The sequence below is a fragment of the Cetorhinus maximus genome, chromosome 13 (assembly GCF_964194155.1).
Source record: "Cetorhinus maximus chromosome 13, sCetMax3.hap1.1, whole genome shotgun sequence".
Taxonomy (NCBI): domain Eukaryota; kingdom Metazoa; phylum Chordata; class Chondrichthyes; order Lamniformes; family Cetorhinidae; genus Cetorhinus; species Cetorhinus maximus.
In genome coordinates, this window is record NC_135891.1 from 30,008,427 (window position 1) to 30,024,219 (window position 15,793).

Sequence of the window (15,793 nt, forward strand, 5' to 3'; positions counted from 1 at the left end):
GGTAATGGTGTGGGTCAGATTTGGGGGTGGAGGAGAGAGGTAATGGTGGTTGGGAGTCTGGTGGAAAAAGAAGGTAATGGTGACTGGGTTGGGAAGATAATGTTGGGGCCCAGGGACTGGGGCTATTGATGGTGGTTGGGGAGAGATAGCAGTGGTTGCCAGCGCCCACTTTCTTTGAATATGGGGTCAGGAGAAGAGCTCCTTGAGTTTCTGGGGAGGAGGTGGAGAGCCTGTTTGGGGTGAAACTACTATCTGCATCAAACATGGCTCCTGACATTGAATGGAGCATGACTAGGGGAAGAAATGATCAGGTCAGGAACTTCCTTGGCCCTGGCCTAGGTTACACTGGACAGCTGGAACTCTAGGATTGTGTGATGTGTACCAGCCCACTTTTCAGTGTAGGCTGGGCCATATAGCTGCTCCCTAGCCCACAACCCTGCAGAAATGCTGTGTCTCTTGTCAGAAATTGGTTTCCTTTACAAGAAGGCGATAAGTCTTTCATAGCTTGCTGATGCTGCTGTATCTGCCCAACATCTCATAACCCGTTCCGGCAGGTACTGACCAAGTTTATGCTAAGTAGGGAATCTCCCCCTGAATCTGAATACTCTGATGCAGCTTTCCTGAGGGCATATCCCAAAACTTATGCTGGGGGCACATACACGCAGATATTCGGGTCAAACATCTGCAGATGGCCAACAGCGCATTTCTGATTGTGTCAAAATATATATAACAGTTTCTCAAAGCGACCATCGTCCAAATGTGATTGCAATAGTATTGACAAAAGCCACATAGATTGCCTCTATAACTGAGTCAGCCAGAAGGCCAGTTTCTCATGATCCTTTGATGCACCTCCACTAAATTGCATTGTTATTTAATTCATAAAATCTTTCATTAAAACTTTGCTTTACTTTTCTTTACTAAAAGATTATTCCATTTTAAAGATGTTAAGGTTTAAAATTTTGCTGGTCTGAAATAAATCCTTTGACTCAATTGCTCTTGTCCCTTATCGATTATACAAGCCATTATGCAAAGTGGGTGAGAATTTGCAACTTTATATAGTTGCTTTGCAGAATTTGTTATGGACAGAGTCATAAGAACAGCAAATTGTGGGCTGCACTAGGAAAATGACAATAAAAACTGCTGAACTATCATAAAGACCCAACTGGCACACTCATGTCCAACAGGGAGGCAAATCTGCCACCTCTGTCTAGCCTGGCCTACCAGCAACAGATCCCCCACTATAGATATCTGAGAGACCTACACATGGTCCTTGTTGTTTCTCTTTAAAGCTTTCTTCTACTCCCATTTTGCATATATTCTCCCTCTCTATATGTTGTCTTACATCGAAAGACTTATTTGTTTCCTCTGTGACAATTACACCAATGCAATGTTATTGCAGCAGACGTCTGCCCTTCTAACCCCATGGAGTGTTTCAGGGTCAGCCTACTTTATATTTTTTCAGGGATCTGCAGCATGGTTGCCGCTTGCTCCAGGAGCCCCTGGGGGCAGAAGGCAGAGAATTTCTGTGGCTGTATGACTCTGGCACATTAGTATCTAAAATGACTGTCCTCCTCCTTCAGACCAGGGAGAAACATATTGGTTTTGACAGCCCCGAGGCAAATTGTCATTAGGGAAATGCAACTATATCACCCCTTTCTCAAATGCAATCCCCGTGGCAGCCTTTTAACTTTTAAAAGGTCTCCAGCAGCCTCAACATCGCTGAACAGCTGTAGGCATTCCATATGTCCAATGTTGTTATGGTGGTTATGACAGAAAATGTGACGTATGATACCAGTCCATGATGATGCCTTATTTGGTAAAAACATCCCTTTCAGCAGGTACTTCCAAGTGAAAGCGGGACTGGAAAATCAATACAGATAAATTAATTTACATTGGAAAACTTGACGAGAATTTAAGTCAGCATTTCATGGCTAAAAAAAAAAATGATACCTTTGCCTACATCACAACAATGATTACATTTTAAAAGTAATCCAGAAGTGCTTTTAACAGGATATGCAAAATGCTATATACATGCAGGCTGCTCTGTGTAGCTTTAAGAAAGAAATTCCAGAGACGAGGCTGAAATGATTGAAACCTCTCCCATCATTGGTGGGCAATAGAGGGTGAGCTGCAAACTAGGTCAGAGTCAGGTGACTGACAAATGTGGGAGAGAAAGTCTGGAAGGGGTTTCAGAGGTAAGATTGTGTGAAGCTGTGGATAAGTTTGAAGATGAGTATTAAAATGTTTTGGAGGATAGGGAGCCAGTGCAGGTCCACAGGATGGGGGTGATGGTTAAGTGGGGTTTAGTGTGGGGCAACATATGTACAGCTGCATTTTGGACAACAGGACATTTGAATAATCAAGTCTGAAAGTTGCTTTCCAATAATGGATTCCCCAGAACTGCATTCAATGCTGTACCTTGTCTTGTATTCAACAATACTTTCTTGCTTTTATATTCAATACATCTCAGTATAAATTGCAAATTCTATTTATCTTTGAATATTATGGTTCACTTTATGGTTTAGGATTTAGGATCAGTTTAATTCAGCCAGCCAGCAAATATATAATTACTCTAAATTTACATAAGTTAAGGGTTTTGAAAGCTGCCTGCGAAATGTTGCTGATGTCAATTATGTGAGAAATATTATGCAAAACTACAGAGTAGTAGCTAGAATGGTTTAACCTTCATGGGTACAACATTCCTCATCAGGTAGGTGTTCAAGCTGCTAAGAAACGTTGGCACATCTCCTTCATTTCACAAGTTGTGCCTTCACAATATTAGGATAGCAGCGATAAAGCTTCCTGTTTTCTGAGCATTATTCTATGTTTGCATGAGCTCATAGAGTATATTTCAGGTGTTCATGCTTCTAGGACATAGATGATGAATTTGTTTTTTCCTTTAAATTGCAGGAAATGATAAGGATTAATCTATCAGATAGGTTGGAGTTAAGAGATTGGTACAGTGATTTTTTTATTTGCATTAGTACATAATTCCTATGAAAGGTCATTTGTTGTTGCCCTCTGTCCCACAAGTTAACATGAGCAAACAAAATGATACCTAACTTAAGATAGTTGAGCTATAAGTATGGTACAGGAGCTTCTGCTTGCTCTTAAAAAGGGAAAGTTCAAAAGAGAAGTTATTTAACCATTTAGGATTCTTATGCAAATAGTTAAGATCAAATAAGATTATATTCAAGTTTGCCACACATTCTAAATCAGTGATATGTTTCAAGTTCAGAAGAGGAAAAGGGCAAAGACTACTTAGATCGAACAAAAGAGGTTACTGAGCATGCAAAACGAACTGTGGGAGCAGTCGTAGTTGATACGATGGAAAATTTATGGGACAATTCAATAAACATTTGAGGGAATGGATAATTGAGTGCCATCTGTTTTTGGAACTGACCAGCAAATGACTGTATAGTCTTTTCCAACCCTGCACTTTTCTATGTCTAGAATGTAGTGTGCTGATGGGGAACACATTGGGGTAGAAATTGGACCTGTTGCAGCATGCTCAGATTATGCAGAGGAAGTAGACGCCTCCTGATTTATGTGCATGATATAACCAACTGCATTGTTACCGTCATTTCTAAGCTGAGAACTAACAGATTTATAGCCCATTTCGTTTGGCCAAAGATATAAGAATGGCACCAGCAAAGTACTTACAAGGTCATGTTGAACAATCTGTTGAAGTCTTGTGATTCATTTAATTGCCTGTTAAATTTGCTTTAATCTATTACAGTACATTTCAGAGAATGTGGACTCCTAATCTAATAAACAAAGTAAATGGTCCATTCATATTTTCAAGAATACACAGAAGGAAGGAAGCAGCTGCATAGTAACATTTGGTCAATAGCTTGGAAAAATTATGCTAAAGGCAGTAATGTAGATGGCCTGTAGATAGCTGCAGAGAAAGTACATTGTGAGTAAAAGCTAAGTGTATTATCTGATTTGCAAAAGGTCTGCTCAAACATCATTACTTCTTCTTAAAGGCTCTTCTTAGGTTTCAGGGACTTGAAATTGCAGTGTATATTAGCATATAATTATCTTATTTGAAACTTCTTTGTCCGTGTACCAGAACCTGAGCTCATAATCTAGGCCATCAATTTAATTCAGTACTGAGGAGCACTGTAATGTTGATTGTGCCATTTTCTAAGTGAGATGGTAAACCGACATCCTATAAGCCTGCCAAGATAGATGCAAAAGATCCCAAAGTAATATTTGAAGAGGAATAGAAAATTTCAGCAGGTCTTGCATAAGAATATAGGAAATAGGAGCAGAAGACCAGACAGCCCATCAAGCCTGCTCCGCCATTCAAACGATCATGGCTGACCTTGGGCTTCAACTCCACTTTCCTGCCTGCTCCCCATATCCCTTGATTCTCTGAGTGACCAAAAATCTGTCTATCTCAGCCTTAAATATATTCAATGATGTTGCATCCACAACCCTTTGGGTAGAGAATTCCAAAGATTCACAATCCTTTGGGCGAAGTGCCCCATCTCAGTCCTAAGTGATCAAACCCTTACCCTGAAACTGTGCCTCCTTATTCTAGATTTCCCAGACAAGAGAAACAACATCTAAGTATCTACCCTGCCAAGCCCCTTCATCATCTTAAATGTTTCACTGAGATGATGCCTCATTCTTTTAAATTCCAGAGGATATAGACCCAATTTACTCAGCCTCGCATCATAGAACAATCCTCTCATCCCAGGAAGCAATCTGGTGAACCTTTGCTGCACTGCCTCCAGTGAAGTATATCCTTCCTTAAATATGGAGACCAAAATTGTACACAATATTCCAGGTGTAATCTCACCAAAGCCCCGTACAATTGTAGCAAGACTTGTTTATTCTTGTACTCCAAACTGAACTGGAATAGCCACATAAATACTTGGCTACAAGAGTAAGTCAGAGGCTAGGAATCCTGTGGCGAGTAACTCACCTCTTGGCTCCCAAAGCCTGTCCATTGACAAGGCACAAGAGAGGAGTGTGATGGAATACTCTCCACTTTCCTGGATGAGTGCAGCTCCAACAACATTCAAGAAGCTTGACACCATCCAGGACAACGCAACCCACTTGATTGGCACCCCTTCCACAGACATTCACTACCCCCACCACTGACAAACAGTGGTAGCTGTGTGTACCATTTACAAGATGCACTGCAGAAACTCGCCAAGGCTCCTTAGACAGCACCTTCCAAACCCACGACCACTACCATCTAGAAAGACAAGGGCAGCAGATACATGGGAACACCAGCACCTGGAAGTCCTCCTCCAAGCCACTCACCATCCTGACTTTGAAATATATCACCATTCCTTCACGGTCGCTGGGTCAAAATCCTGGAACTCCCACCCTAGTAGCATTGTGGGTGCACCTACACCACATGGACTGCAGTGGTTCAAGAAGGCAGAAAACCACCACCTTCCCAAGGGCAACTAGGGATGGGCAATAAATGTTGGCTCAGCCAGCAATGTCTACATCCCATAAATGAATTTTTTAAACATTCCCTTGCAATAAATGCGAACATGCCATTTACTTTCCTAATTGCTTGCTGTATCTGCATGCCAACTTTTTGCGTTCCTTGTAGGAGTGCACCCAAGTTTCTCTGAATATCAATATTTACAAGTTTCACAACTTCTAAAAAAATATTCTGCTTTTCTATTTTTATGCAGGAATTGAATAACCTCATATTCCCCACATTATACTCCATCTGCCATCTGGTTATCCATTCACTTAACCTGTCTATATTTCTTCTCTCAGATTTGTTATCATTTGGAATTCTCTTCCCGAGTGAGAACTGGAGGCTGGATCATTGAATATATTCAAGGTTCAGTTAGGCAGCTTTTAGATTGACTAGGGAATCAAGACTTATGGGGCAGGCAGGAAAATGGAGTTAAGGTCACAATCAGATCAGTCATGATTTATTGAATGGTGGAGCAGGCTCGAGGGGCCAAATGGCCTACTCCTATTTGCTAAAGTGCCACACAAAAAGTTAATACAAAACCTAAGCAATTTCTTATGCTCTTTGCAGCCTCATTGTGTCGTCCTTACAGCTTGCATTCCCACCTAGCTTTGTATCATCAGCAAACTTAGATACATTACAATCTGTCATTTTATCTAAGTCATTAATATAGATTGCAAATAGCCAAGGCCCCGGCACTGATCCTTCTAACACTCCACTAATCACTGCCTACCAAGTTGAAAATGCCCGATTTATCCATATTCGCTGCTTCCTGTCCATTAACCATTCCTCTATCCATGCTAATATATCACCCCAAACTCCATGAGTCCTTATGTTTTGTAGTAACCTTTTGTGTTGCACTTTAGCCAATGCCTTTTGGAAATCCAGGTACACTACATCTACTGGTTTCCCTTTATCTACCCTATTAGTTACACCCTCAAAAACTCTAACATATTTGTCAAACAGGGTTCCCTTTTTGTAAAACCATGTTGACTTGTTCTAACTATGCTTTTCTAATTGCATTGTTAAGACATCTTAATAATAGATTCCAGCACTTTGCCAATGACTAATACCAGGCTAACTGACCTCTAGTTCCTTGTTTCTCTCTCCCTCCTTTCTTGAATAGCGGTGTTACATTTGCTAACTTTCAATCTGTTGGGACCATTTCAGAATCTGGGGAAGTTTAGAAAATCATAGCCAGAACATCCACTATATCTACAGCTATCAAGTTCTGGAAATTTGTTGGACTTTAGTCCCTTGAGTTTTTCTCTGTTGATAGTAATTACCTTAATTTCTGCCCTCTTATTAGCCCCTAGGTTACCCTCTGTTTCTGCAATGTAATTTGTGTCTTCTACTGTGAAGACAGAAACAAAATATTTGTTCAGTATTTGCCATTTCCTAATTCCCCATGATAATTTCTCCTGTCTCTACTTCTAAGGGACCAATGTTTACTTTAGCTACAAATTTAAAATCCATGTTTGTGATTGAGTATGTCATTTATGATTGGAGTATTTCTTTCAACTTAATGTGGACTTCAGTTGTATTATGATCACTATTTCCCAGTGGATATTTTACTATGACGTTACTAATTAGCCCTGCCTCATTGCACAATACTAGAAATAAAATAGCTTTATCCCTAGTTGGTTCCACAACTTGTTGCTCCAGGAAAATGTCATGAAAGCTTTCTACAAATTCATCTTCCAGAGCAACTTTGTCAATTTGACTGGTCCAGTCTATATGAAGATTAAAGTCCCTCATAACTATTACATTGCCTTTGTTACAGGCTCTAATAATTTCTTGTTTAATGCTTTGTCCAATGATATAACTACTGTTACAGGCCTATTAACTACTCCTACCAGTGTTTTCTGACCCTTGCTGTTCTTAATCTCTACCTATATTGATTCTACTTCCAGATTTTCTGATCCAAGATCCTTTCACACTAGTGTCCTTATGTCACCTTTTAATATCAGGGCTACCCTCCTCCTTTTCCATCCTGCCTCTCTTTATGAAATGTTGTGTGCCTTGGAATATTTATTTCCAAACCTTGGCACCTTGTAACTCTGGGCGGAATCATCCTAGATTTGCACAAAGTGTGGAAGTGGGCGGGAAAAGGAACATTTTACCCGTCAGCCACAATGGTTGCTTTTCATGCCATGTTGTCCCAATCCCGCCTCATTAATCATGCATTCCCGGGAAACACGCCCCATTTCGATAAAGGGCAGGCTCGTATTTGCCTGCCATACTGTCACCTTGCCACTTCCTCACACCGGGTGCCATATTTAAAGTGCAGCCGTGCACACACCTCTCATTGCTTCCAGCCCAGGACTGCTGCACAGAAGACATGGCCCTGAAAGGCAAGAAGACTGCAGCCTCTGGATTCAGTGACGTGGTCCTTGAGCACCTTTTGGACACCATGGAGGTCTGCCGTGATGTCCTCTACCCCCGCTCTGGACAAAGACCTGCAGGCCATGTCACCAATCCAGCATGGGAGGCGGTGGCAGCAGTGGTCAGTGCCAATGCCCTGCAAAAGAGGACAGCCACCCCCTAGTGCCGAACGAGGATGAATGATCTCCTCCATTCCGCCAGGGTAAGTTACTCTTCTCATCACTCTCAAATCACACACTCACAAACCCATCACACATCCACAGGGATCTCACACCTCAACAGACAACACCACTAACTCTCGCACACACCCTCACATCTCCATCAGGCTCATATCCTCTGGAGCTCATGTCCTCATCCCGTCAATAGCTCCGCTCACCACACAAACATTCCATGCAGTGCCATGTGCCCTGCTCACACTCTCTCGATCTGTTTTCATACAGGAGAAGCTGGCTCAAAGCAGCAGGGAGAGCCCCAGACCAGGGGTGAAGCAGCCCACATTAGGCCCCTCGCTCACTTTGAGGAGCCTACCATCACGCTGACTGGTGAGGACATGGACCATGCCTGCGGTGACGGTGAGGTCAGTGGCAAACACCCACATGAGGATCCTGCGCCATATCATCCCTCTCTCAATTCTGTCACGCAACTGTGAGTGCTCTCTCTCCTGCTTTTGACTCTGCTGCTATGCACTAATGATCTCTACTTTGGTTCACAGGGAGCTCTGCCAAGCAACTGACACCCTCAGCCAGCCAGCCCTTCACCTCCAGCCAAGAGGACTCCTCCTCCATTGAAGAGCTAGAAATAAGCAGCCTGGAAGACCTATCACAGCATTTACCCAGACCCTCCAACAGCGCAGAAACACACACCTCAGTGGGACCTGGATCTAGAGCAGGCTCAGGTTCACAATCTGGTGGTCACTGCACAAACATGTGTCCGCAGCAGCAGGAGACAAGTTCAGCTGAGCTCCCCGGCATTCGGAGGACTGCTGGGGAAGAAGCATCTGTGAGGTCCGAGTCAGATTACAAGCCTCTGGATTTGGCCTTCCAACTCATCATGAAGAGTCAGCAGGAGGCAGGGAAACATCACGCAGAGTTGTTGGAAGCTCTCAACAGAGTGGCACGTGAGTCGGAAGAGTGGGTCTGCCTGCTCGCTGATGAAGTGGTGCCCACATGTGCACGTATGGAAGTCTGTATGGGGAGGATGGCGGATGCAATGGACATCGTGGCAGAAAGCAGAGATGTGCACTCACCTGCGCTCCATCACAGTAACCATGGGTGAGTTCCTGTAGTGGCAACATGAGGTGGAAATGGGGTACCACAATGTCCCTCCAGGTGCTCCTTCCCCTCAAGGAGTCAGGCCAGGACCCTTGGGCACCCGAAGGCAGGAGGAGTGACAGCTGGACACCCCTGGGTCATTCACTCAGTAATCAGAGGCTGTCTGCTCCCTCTGAATACCCTTTGCCTGTGACCCCCTCAACCTCATCCTCTGTAGCCACAGAGGGAGCATCTGGCCTATAGGAGGACAGGTAAGGCAAGCCAGGGCCACCAAGGCCTCAGCTTTCCAGAGGACCCATGCCGGTCATCAGAGACAACAGGGCCAACCATTGCACAGGCTGTCTCCACCCCTGCTGCCGGTGTCAGGGCAGCACCTAGAAGTGTAAGGCCAAGAAAAGTTAAGAAATTCTGATCAGTTTTTGCATGGGTGAACACATTTTTTCACTTTATAAGCTGAATAATGTGTAATTGTGTCTTCCAGCTTCATTTACAGTCTTCACAAATCATCCTCCTGCATTCCCCCCACCCACCCCCCTCTACCATTAGCAATTCAGCTGCACACAGCTGGCCCACATGTGATTTTGGAGGGAGAGGCAGGGCATTTCAGAGCCTCGTGCAAGCACTCTCCCATGCATGCAGATCCTTCCCCCCGTCACTCTCATCTCAATGTCCTGAGCATTTTCGATGCTGCCTGCTGGGGTTCATTTTCAGTTGTCCATCTGAGCTGATCTACATCTCCGCCCACCCACTGATCACACTCCCAGGCAGCACCTACTCATGCCCAGCACGAGTCTCATTTCACTTTCAGATTTGCAAGCATAGTGCGTCTAACATTTTTCTTCAGGTTCCCCCACCCTTTCCCCTCCCCCAATCACCCATTTCCTTTCCCCCATCACTGTCAACACCCCCGGCGTCACCAACCAGCCACAACCCTTTTCTTTCATGGATGCTCAGGTGAACCTGCATGTTCCCTGCCTTCCCAAAAATCCAACACCCATCCACATTAACCTCCCTGACCTCCTCCTTCCCAACTCCAGGATCCGTGTCTGCCTCTGAGTCACCACCAACTACCCTCGCTGTCCCTTCTACCAATACCATCGCACACTCACCCACCCACCCTACCACCTCACTCTGCCCTCTGTCATTCTCACCTTTCCTTCCTACCATGCCCACCCTCAGTTCTCTCCCCAGGAGGCAGTCATCGACTCCACAGACCCCTTCCTTGCATGTTCACCTGGACATCCCCCCACCCCCGCCGAGCGGACTCTTTCTTTCCCCCCTTGGAATTCCTTCCCCCTTTGGAATTCCTTCCCCCCTTGGAACTACTACTCCCCCCCCAAACCCCCAGCCTCCTTCCCCCTTCTTGACCTGACTCCTTCCTCTACCCTTACTCTTGACCCTTCCTGACACCTTCCTCCATCCTTACCTCTTCCTCCATCCTTACTCCTTCCCTATCTGGAGTCCTTCCTCCCCCCTGGACTCCTTGCCCCCTCCAAACTCCTTCCATTCCAGCTTCCTTCCCACTTACACCTACCTCCCCCGTTGCCGTACTCTCCGCCATTACCCCCTCCTCCCCGTACTCTCTCCCCCACGGCACCTTCGATCCCACCTCCCAACCTCACCCACCTGACACCGTCGTTCCCCTTCCCAAATTCATCCCCCCAATGTACCTTCCTCTCCCAGTCAAACCTAGACTTTCCGCTCCCACACCCACCCCCAGGTAGATCTTCCCCTCCCACTCACAGCCAGACCTTCCTCTCCACCCCCTCGATGATCATCTGTTGCAGACCATGCCAAGACATTGAAGTCCCAAAGCAAACCCTCAATGGTGACTTTCTACCTTCCATGAGCTGCCTCGCGGCGGAGCCATGTCCATCAGAGCCCACCCAGCATGTGACGGATGTTCCTCCAGGGTCCCGTTGCTGTCAGGTTCCAACATCTTCTGTTCCTTGGGCATCCACGATGTGAGCAAGGGCCTGACAGTAAGTCCCGACTTCTGCACATCACACTTGTCAAGACATGTTGTGCACTGGTGTGTTTTCATGATGTGGGCAGTAAATTTGACGTGGGAGGATGATTCTGGTGAGCTGGGCTTATAATGATGCGCAGATGCATTACAATGAAGTTTCCGAAGTCCAACTGCAGGAAACGAGGCCCGCCATTGACAGACAGAGCGGTCGATTGCAAACTGGTTGTAAGACATCATGAAACCAATTTTTGGCCTTCTCGCCATATTGTCCACTCACGCCACCAAACATGCCCGCCACCAATGGGCATGGAAAATTCCGCCCTCTGTCTCTGTCCTGGCAATTAGATCTAAACCATCTCTATTTCTGCTGCAAAGTGATCAGATTGCGGATGCACCACCCATTCAGATGAAGTGATTTCAATTTTATTTTTTCACTACTATTCGCTGCATAAACCTTACTCTCTGATGGACTATTACTGTTAAACTCTCTGTCCCTTCCTGTCCCACTCAGCTTGTCTCTACCCACATTGATATACTTTCCTATTGCCTCAATTTTTATCTTTGAATTTTTAAATCTTTCTTCATCTACACCGTCCTTCCCCTCTGTTTGTTTAAAGCCATTTTCCCCTACTCTGATCATATTTGCTGGTGCACTCTTATGATTGGATTCTCATCGAGTCATAGTGGTCCTCAGCCCATTGAATCTGCACCGGTCAAACAAGTACCTACCTATTTTAATCCCATTTTCCAGCACTAGGCCCATAGCCTTGTATGCCACGGCATCGCAAGTGCACATCCAAACACTTCTTAAATGTTATGAAGGTTTCTGCCTCTACCAACCTTTCAGGCAGTGAGTTCCAGATTCCCACCACCCTCTGGGTGAGAAAATTCTTCCTCATATCCCCTCTAAATCTCTTGCCCCTTACCTTAAACCTTTGCCCACTGGTTATTGATCCCTCCACCAAGGGAAAAAGTTCCTTCCTGTCTACCCTATCTATGTCCCTCATAATTTTATATACTTCAATCATGTCCCCCTTCAATCTCCTCTGTTCCAGGGAAATAATCCCAGTCTATCCAATCTCTCCTCATAACTAAAACTCTCCAGCCCAGGCAACATCCTGGTAAATCTCCTCTGCATTCTCTCCAGTGCAATCATATCCTTCCTATAATGCGGATTCCAGAACTGCACACAATACTCTAGCTGTGGCTTAACCAACATTTTATACAGTTCTAGCATAACCTCCGTGCTCTTCTATTCTATTCCTCGGCTAATAAAGGCAAGTATCTCATATGCCTTCTTAACCATCTTATCTACCTGTCCCGATACCTTGGTGGATCACCTCACACTTATCCGGATTAAATTCCATTTCCCACTGATCAGTCCATCTGACCAGCCCGTCTATACCCTCCTGTAGTCAAAGGCTATCTTCCTCACTATTTACCACCCCACCAATTTTCGTGTCATCCGCGAACTTACTGATCAGCCTTTCTACATTCAAGTCTAAATCATTTATATATACCACAAACAGCAAGGAACCCAACACTGATCACTGTGGAACCCCACTGGACACAGGCATCCAGTCACAAAAACACCCCTCGACCATCACCCTCTGCTTCCTGCCACGCTGCCAATTCTGGATCCAATTTGCCAAATTGTCTTGGATCCCATGGGCTCTTACCTTCGTTATCAGTCTCCCATGTGGGACCCTATAAAAAGCCTTGCTGAAGTCCAAGTAGACTATGTCAAATGCATTTCCCTCATCTACACACCTGGTCACCTCTTTGAAAAATTCAATCAAATTGGTCAGACATGACCTCCCCTTAACAAAACCATGCTGACTGTCCTTGATTAATCCCTGCCTCTCCAAGTATAGATTAATTCTTTCCCTCAGAATTGCTTCCAATAGTTTCCTCACCACTGAGGTGAGACTGACTGGCTGCAGTTCCCTGATTTATCCCTTCCTTCTTTCTTGAATAACCATACCACATCGATATACTTTTCTCTGTCCCTTCCTGTCACACTCTGGTTACTACTACCTTTATTGCTATCCTGCACTATTGCCTTGTCTTTTCTCTTTAACTTTCCAAATCTTCCTCCATGTGAACCCCCCCGCAACCCCCCAACTCTATTTAGTTTACAGCCCTCTGTACAGCCGTAGCTATACAACTCGTCAGGACACTAGTCGCAGCGCAGTTCCCTTCTTTCCCCATTATTGGTGCCAGTGCCCCATGAATTGAAACCCATTTCTCCCACTAATCTATGAGCCATGCATTCAACTCACTGATCTTATTTATCCAATGCCAGTTTGTTCCTGGTTCAGGTGGTAATCCAGAGATTATTACCTTTGTGGTTCTGCTTTTTCATTTAGCCACCTGGTGTTCATATGCCCTCATCAGAACCTCTCTCAGTCCTATCTATGTCATTGATACCCACGTGAGCCATGACAACTGGATCCTTCCCCCCAACTCCAAGTTCATGTCCATCCCAGAGGAGACGTCCTTAACCCTGGCACCAGGCAGACAACACAGCCTTCGAGACTCACACTCTCGGCTGCAGAAAACAGTGTCTATCCTCCTAACTATACCATGCCCTAATACAACGGCATTCCTTTTCACTGTCCCATGGCTTCCTGCACCATGGTGCTGTGGTTAGCTTGCTCATCCATCCTGACCTTTCATCACAACCTCACATGTTAACTTTGTTTCTCTCTTCACAGTCACTGCCAGACCTACTGAGTATTTCCAGCATTTTCTGTTTTTCTTTCAGATTTCCAGTATCTGCAGTACTTTGCTTTTGAAGAGGAATAACCTGTCCAAAACTTATCCTCCAACAAATGCCACCAAATTAGGTTAAATGTTCATTAATCTCATTTTCTGTTTTTGTGGGAATCTTGCTATGCTTTATATGTTGTAAAAAGAATATAAAAGGTGCCATATAAATGCAAGCTCCTGAATTTCCAATTTTATTTTCTCTTTCTCGAATTAAATCCATTTACTCACCATTCCATTTGAGTAGTCCTCTAGTATTTTGACTTTTCATCATCTTAACTCTGTACACCTTTTGTTCTTTCAATGTTTTCCATTGCCTCACTGAAATGATGTTTTATATCATCTAACAGTTTTCTGTTAATCCGTTTGCAGATGATTTAGCAATCACCTTTCACTGTATGGTGGAACATCTGTTGTATCTATCATCCCTTTTCCTCTCCAGCTTTCTAAGTGTTCTAAAATGATTGCTTATCTTTCAGTTTTCAGCTGCAATAAAAGGCAAAAATAAAAGCTACCAAAACACAAATTTGCCTTTGGACTTGACAGCTATACTATGCATTTTCTGTTTTATTTTACTTAAATCCAATAGTTGTAAAATGCCATTTTACAGGGAATATATAAAGGCTGTATCCAGAGAAAAATAACCAGCTCAGAGGCTGTAAACTTAATTTCCTTATCTTAATGCTGACAGATGTGGCCCCAGATGAAAAAGCATGAGTTTGGAACACAAGCTTCATTGTTAAGTGATATGTCATCCCCACAGGGCTGACCTAATTCTAACCAGTCCATTTTCAATGCTATAACATGCTGTCTGATAGGTGTCTGTTTCATGTTTCACTGGAACCATTCTTTGTAGTGTTACGTCATAGGTTTAGTTCCCATTCATAAGCAGTCAACATCTTTACTGTCAGTGGAAACTGGAAAGCAATAGTGAATCAATATCTTTATAGCATTTGTACAGTGGAGATATATCCTTTTTGAAATATCTTCCATGGAAATTCATTTTTACTGAAACTATTCAGGAGCCTACCTTCCACCCTCCTCCACTTCCCACAGCCATCCCCCTGCCTCCCCCACACCCTCCCCACATACCTCAGGCCCAATCATAGTATCAGAAATTCATTCAAATTCAGATGATTATTGTTTTTGGTTAGCTGCTGTGAAAAATCACTGAATTAAATAGCCTGAAGATGACAGACTGTAGGCTCTAAATCTATGGTGATAAACTTGTCAGTTTATCAGGGTCGAGACAACAAAAAATATAAATGCCGAATGTCTGAGCCCCACTGAGACTGTGACTAACTAACTAACCAAAAGGACATTGAATTTCTTTGTATCTCTTGACATCAGGTTGTAAACTAACCCTGAGAAAATTCTCACATTCTAAATTAATTGTGACAAATTTCAGCCCTCAGTCTGTGACTGAGACCAGTTCAGAACCCAAATAACAGCACAGGTGCACTTACGTCATGGCCAAATCCTACCAACCTAGAATGAATAGCAATTATCTGACCATTCCCACCCACATTCAAATTTTAACTACTGAAGTTATCTTAAGCTACTTTTTTCCCTTTTCAACATTATATTTTCACTGTATTAATGTAATCTGACAATGTTCAATCAAATGTTGATTAAACTGGCAACAGAAAACTGCAAGGATGAGGTCAAACATCAACATTGTACAAATACAACATGAAATAATTGGATTGAACTGGAAGGTTTTCTAGTATTTAAAATAAATTACCTAAGGTGTCAATTCCTCTAGAAATTTTATTTTACAGGTAGGAAGTGCTGACCTGTCATGATTATACTAGAACTAATTCTCTTTTGGTGTTAGTCATGGACAAAATTAAAGATTTAAAATTGTGTTATCTTTTCTATGACAGCTTGTTTATCTTCCATTTTCAAATTGTTACTTGCTCTTCCCTGTGTATTTCTTTGTTG